The sequence below is a fragment of the Juglans regia genome, chromosome 15 (assembly GCF_001411555.2).
Source record: "Juglans regia cultivar Chandler chromosome 15, Walnut 2.0, whole genome shotgun sequence".
NCBI classification, from domain to species: Eukaryota; Viridiplantae; Streptophyta; class Magnoliopsida; order Fagales; family Juglandaceae; genus Juglans; species Juglans regia.
In genome coordinates, this window is record NC_049915.1 from 12872311 (window position 1) to 12878310 (window position 6000).

Here is a 6000-nt window from a genome sequence, read left to right on the forward strand (position 1 = left end):
TTAGTTTGGGCAGGATCCGATTCTGAGTCCTTGGACTTGGAAGGTACCCCACAGCTTTAACGAGTCAAGTGACTCGTCTTCTTATGAGTGTAAGGACTCGTCTTTATATCGAGTCAAGAGACCCGTCTTCTTGCGAATGTAAGGACTCGACTTTTTATCGAGTCAAGGGACCCATCTTCTTACGAGTGTAAGGACTCAGCTTAGTCAGGGCGGGGTCCGGTTCCAAGTCCTTGGACTTGGAAGGTACCCCGCAGTGTTACCGACTCAAGGGACCCGTCTTTTTACGAGTGTAAGGACTCATCTTTGTATCTAGTCAAGGGACCTGTCTTCTTGCGAGTATAAGGAGTCGACTTTTTATCGAGTCAAGGGACCTGTCTGCTTGCGATTGTTAGGACTCGTCTTTTTTGTTTGTACAATAGGAGTTTTGCACAAGGAACATTTCATCATTCTCAATCATTAGCAATTGCCCGTACATGTTGCCGCCACATATGGGGTGCGGTAAAGTCTCTATACATAGAACTTTTTCAAGTGTTCAGCGTTCCAAGGGTGAGGCAGGTCGCGTCCTTCACTGTTAGGAACCGGGTCGGCTACTTGCCACGACTACATAAGGCCCCTCCCATCGCGCTCCCAACTTCCTTTCTTCCGAGGTGGTTACTCCCGCCTCTCGTAACACGATCTCACCTACTTTAAAGGATTGTGGCCTGACCCGTTTGTTGAAATATTGCTCCACCTTTCATTTGTTGTTTGCCATTCAGATAGCCTCTTCCTCCCTTCTCTCTTCTAGGATATCCAGGTTCTCTGCTATCCTTTTATTGTTCGTGACTAGGTCGAAATGCTGGACATGGAAAGTGGGCATCTCGACCTCTACAGGAATCACAGCTTCACTCCCGTAAGTGAGAGCAAGGGGTTTTGTATGTGGGGGTTCGGGGGGTTCAGACAGTGGTTCGATATGCCCAAAGCACGCTCAGGAGCTCTACAGCCCATGCTCCTTTGTGTGTCCCGATCTTTTTCTTGAGGGTGGAGTGGAGAGTCTTGTTGGTTGCCTCGGCCTATCCGTTGGCCTGGGGGTGATCCGGCGAGGAGTATTTTACCTTAATCTCGAGTTCTGCACACCACTCCCGGTAGTGTGCGCAATCGAAGTGTTTCCATTGTCCGAGATAAAGCTCTGTGGTATGCCAAATTGACAAACTACCGACTTCCACAAGAACTTCGTTATGGCCCTAGAGGTGATTCTTGCGAGTGCTTCCGCCTTCACCCATTTGGTGAAGTAGTCGACTGCGACCATGACGAAACTGCCCCCCCTCTTGCCACCAGGAAGGGGCCGATCAGGTCGAGGCCCCATTGGGCGAAGGGCCACGGGCTGTGATTGAGGTCAATTCCTCTGCCGGATAGTGTGGGACCGGTCCGTGCTCTTGGCATTTTTTACATTTTCTGGCGAATTCCTCAGCATCTCTAAGGGCACGGGGCCAGTAATATTTGGCCCGGGTCACTCTTGCAACTAGCGCTCTTCCTGCTAAATGGCTACCACAAATGCCTTCATGGATTTCGGACAACACATACTGGGCTTCGTCGGGCGAGATGCACCTAAGGAGCGGCTCGGAGAAACCCCTTTTGTACAGTACTCCTTTGAGCAGCATGAATCGGGTTGCCCGGTTCTTGACCTTCAGTGCTTCCTCTTGGTTGCCGAGCAGTTGTCTTCTTGCAAGAATCTTCAGATGTTCGTTGCCATTTAGGGAGGGCTGGGGTCGTAATAGATACTTCTTTCCCAATGGATGGAACTTCGACCGTCCTGGTCATGGTGTGCTCCGTTAGTTGGAGTTCCTCCTGCCCAGATGCAGCCCTAGCCAGATGGTCTATTTCCTAATTCTCCGTTCTTGGAACCTGCTGGAGGTTAAAGTAGCGAAAACGATCCCGCTCATTACAGACCAACATGAGGTATTTCTTCAATCTTTCCCCCTTGGTGGCGAACTGCCCTAGGACCTGGCAGCCACGATTTGGGAATCAATACTAACTTCTATCTCTTCGACCCCAAGTAGCCGTGCAACCATCATTCCGGTCAGGAATGCCTCATATTCAACTTCATTATTTGTAACATTGAAGGCAAGCTTGATCGCATAACTGTGTTCCTTTCCCTGCTCAGTGACGATGTGCACTCATGCTCCCCCTCCAGCCCGGCAGGACGAACCATCAACGTAGACTTGCCAGGGTTTTCCTCATGGTGCGGTCGAGACTTCTTCTGGGAAGTTGGTGCACTCGGCAACAAAAGCCGCCAATATTTGTCCTTTGGTCGAGACCTTAGGTTGGTACTCTATATCGAACTCGCTAAGCTCGATCGCTCACTTGGCTAGTCGTCCCGACGTGTCTGGTTTTTGGAGTACCTATTTGAGGGGGTGGTCGGTAAGTACTCTGATCGGGTGTGCTTGGAAATATGACCTTAATCTTCGGGCTGCAATAATAAGGCAGAATACTAGCATTTCCGTTCGGGGGTATCTCGCTTCTGCGCCTCGGAAGGCTCTGCTCATGTAATATACGGGACGCTGTCCTCCTCCTGTTTCCTGAACCAATGCTAATGATGCTGCATGTGGCGACACCACCAAGTACACCGTCAAGGTCTCTCCTGGTCTCGTCTGACTTAGTAGCAGTGGGTGGCTGTAGAGGTGCAAATGGTCCAGTCCAGTCCGGTCGGTCCATTCGATCTGGCCTAATTTTTATTTATTTATTTTTTTAAATAATTAATAAAAAGAATTTATTTAAAATACTAAAGTAAATTAAGTGACTTATTAATGTGAATTATGTAACAATCTCAATAAAAAAATATTTTATATGGTCAATGATAATAAATTAGATGGAAATTATATTATTAATTTATATAATTACTATATAATTAACTAATTGATATTATATATTAGTTAACTCATAGAATATTAACAAGTGTTAATAACATATTTAAAATTTTATATTATTAATAGTGATAGGTTAGATGAAGATATATATAAAATATTGTTAATTTATAGAATATTAATAAGTATTAATAACATATTTAAAATTTTATATTGTTAATTTTACAATTATTATATAAATAATACATATAAAATATTTTTTATTTTTATTTTTCATTCGGTCCTGTCCGGTCTGGAAAAACCTTGGACTGTGGACCTGATCGAAACTTTTTGGTCCTTTAAAACATGGACCGAGATCGACTGGTCTCAGTCTCGGTCTGGTCCGGTCTGGACCGAAACGGTCAGTCCGTTCGGTCCGACCGGACCGTTTATCACCCCTAGGTGGCTGAGATATGACTTCAGCTCAGTGAATGCTTCCTCACACGCCTCATCCCATTTATGCGCCTTCCTCAGTACCTTGAAGAAGGGTAAGCATCGGGCGATGAACCGGTTCAGGGCCGCCACCCTCCCGGCTAACTTCTGGACTTCATGGACACTACGTGGTGAAAGCATTGTCATCACCGCTTTTATTTTTTTGGGATTCACTTCGATCCTTCTTTAGAGACCATGTATCCCAAAAATTTACCTGTCTCCACCCTGAACACACACTTCAATGGGTTAAGCTTCATCCGGTATTGTCGGAGGACGGAGAATGCTTCTCGCAGATTGGCCAAATGCTTCTCGGTTTCTTTGCTCTTTACCAGCAGGTAGTCCACGTATACTTCCATGTTGTGGCCAATTTTTTGTTTAAACATTCGATTGACCAGTTGTTGGTAGGTGGCCCCCGCGTTTTTTAGTCCAAAGGGCATTGCCCGGTAGCAGTAGAGCCCTTGGTCGGTGATTAACACTATTTTCTCCTCTTCGTCTGGGTTCATCTTGATCTGATTGTATCCAGACTACGCATCCATAAAGTTGAGGAGTGGATGTCCCGCCGTCGAATCCACTATTAGATCGATGCGCGATAAAGGGAAGCTATCTTTTGGGCAAACCTTGTTTTGGTTGGTGAAATCTACAAACATTCGCCACTTGCCATTGGGCTTTTTCACCATAACCACATTCGACAACCATTCCGGGTATTGGAATTCCCGAATAAACCTCGCAGCGAGGAGTCGGTCCACTTTTTCTGCTATTGCCCCGTATTTCTCATTGCTGAAGCTGTGGCTTTTCTGTTTCATTCTCCGGGCCGTCGGGTTGACACAGAGTTAGTGCTCGATGATGGAGCTGTCAATCCGGGGCATGTCCTCATGGCTCAAAGCGAACACATCTCGGTGTTCGACCAGGAGAGATATTAGCGCTACCCTCATACCTGGGCCCATCCTAGTGTCGATTCGGACTTGCTGCCCAGGCTTCTGTTGGTCTACTACTACCAGTTCGAGTGGTTCATTGGGCGCGGCTTGTCTAAGGGCCTGCTCGTCACGGATTTCCCTGTCCCACTCGGTCAAGACCGGGGGTAACCCAGGCGTGGGGGCCTCCTTTGGTGCTTCTATGGCCGCTACGACTCGTGCCTTATGTCTCATCTCCCTGTCGTAGCATTCCCGGGCTAGGACCTATTCTTCTCAGATTTTGCCGACCCTCGAGTCAGTGGGGAACTTCACCTTTAGGTGAAAGGTAGACGTCACCGCCTTCAAACTGTTCAGGGTCAGACGCCCTAGTATGGCATTGTATGAGGACGGGGCCTTCACAACCAAGAAATCAGTCATGGTGGTGGCGGTCCTGGGTGCCATTCCTGCTAGGATTGGGAAGGTAATGACACCTGCCGAGTGAACGACATCTCCCATGAAACCCTTGAGTGGCATCGGGGTCAGGCGCAACCGATCCAGATCGATGCCCATCTTGATGAAAGCGTCCCAAAACAGGATGTCTGCCGAACTGCCGTTGTCTATCAGGATTCTCCGAGTCCGGAAGTTCGCAATCTGCATCGTCACCACCAATGCATCATCGTGCAGGTGGAGAATGCCTTCCGCATCTCTTTCGTTGAAGGTTATCGTGACACTTCCGGTACGTCATTGTGGTCTGCTGACTCCCTTTACCGCACTGAAGACTTCCTTGTAACGTGCCTTCTGGGGGTGCGCCCTTCGGGCAGACGAGGTGACTCCTCCTCCTATGTACCCCTCTGTGATAGTGCTTATTTCTCTAAGCGGTCCGTCCTCCATGGTGGGGCTTCTTCGCTTGCCATCCCTCACATCCTGTCTTCTCGGACTTCCCCCTGTCGGAAGTTTGGGCACCTTTCTTCTTATCGATTCCTTCCATTCCCCGGCTGACGCGCCCGGTTCTTTTGCTTTTCTTCTTTAATCTTCTTTAGGGCGAAGCAGTCGCGCGTGCTGTATCGGTTGTTCATGTGATACTCACAAAACGGGTAGCCCTCTACCCCACGGGGGCGTTCTCCTTGGTGTTCCACCCGAGCGTTTCCCTCTACTGCCAAGTTCGCGTGGGCGAGCTCACTCCCTGAGTCCGAGCTGGTGCTTTTCTCTTTCTCTACACATTTGGCGGTCCTCGCCTCTCTCCTCTACGGTTATCGCGGTTGAGATGTTGTGCCGGTGCCTTTATCTCGGCTCTTTCCATCTTAGCCCGTCGAGGGGCCGTCAGTTTCTCCAAAGTATCTTCCACATTGATAAACTCACCTGCCCGGTCCATAAATTCTCTCAGCGTGGTGGGGGTCTTCTGTGCTATCTTGGTCATGAATGGATTCAGAGGCTAGATACCCCCCAGCAGTGCTGCTAATGTGATCTTCTCGTCCTGGTTGTCAGTGGTCACGAGTGCCCGATTGAATCGAGAGAGGTATGACTTCAGATTCTCGCCGTCTCGCTACTTGACCGTCAAAAGGTAGGCCGCGGGGCGTCTCCTCTTGTGGCTATCCAAAAACTATGTCATGAAGAGGCACGCAAGCTCCTTAAAGCTTCCTATTGTTCCTGACGTTAGCCCCCTGAACCAGCTCCAGGCCACTCCTTTCAGTGTTAGGGGTAAGGCCTGGCAGACGACCTCTCCCGGGAAGACGTGTAAAGTCATATGGGCCTTGAAAGTTTCCAGGTGCTCCAACAGATCTTTGGACCCGTCATAGGCT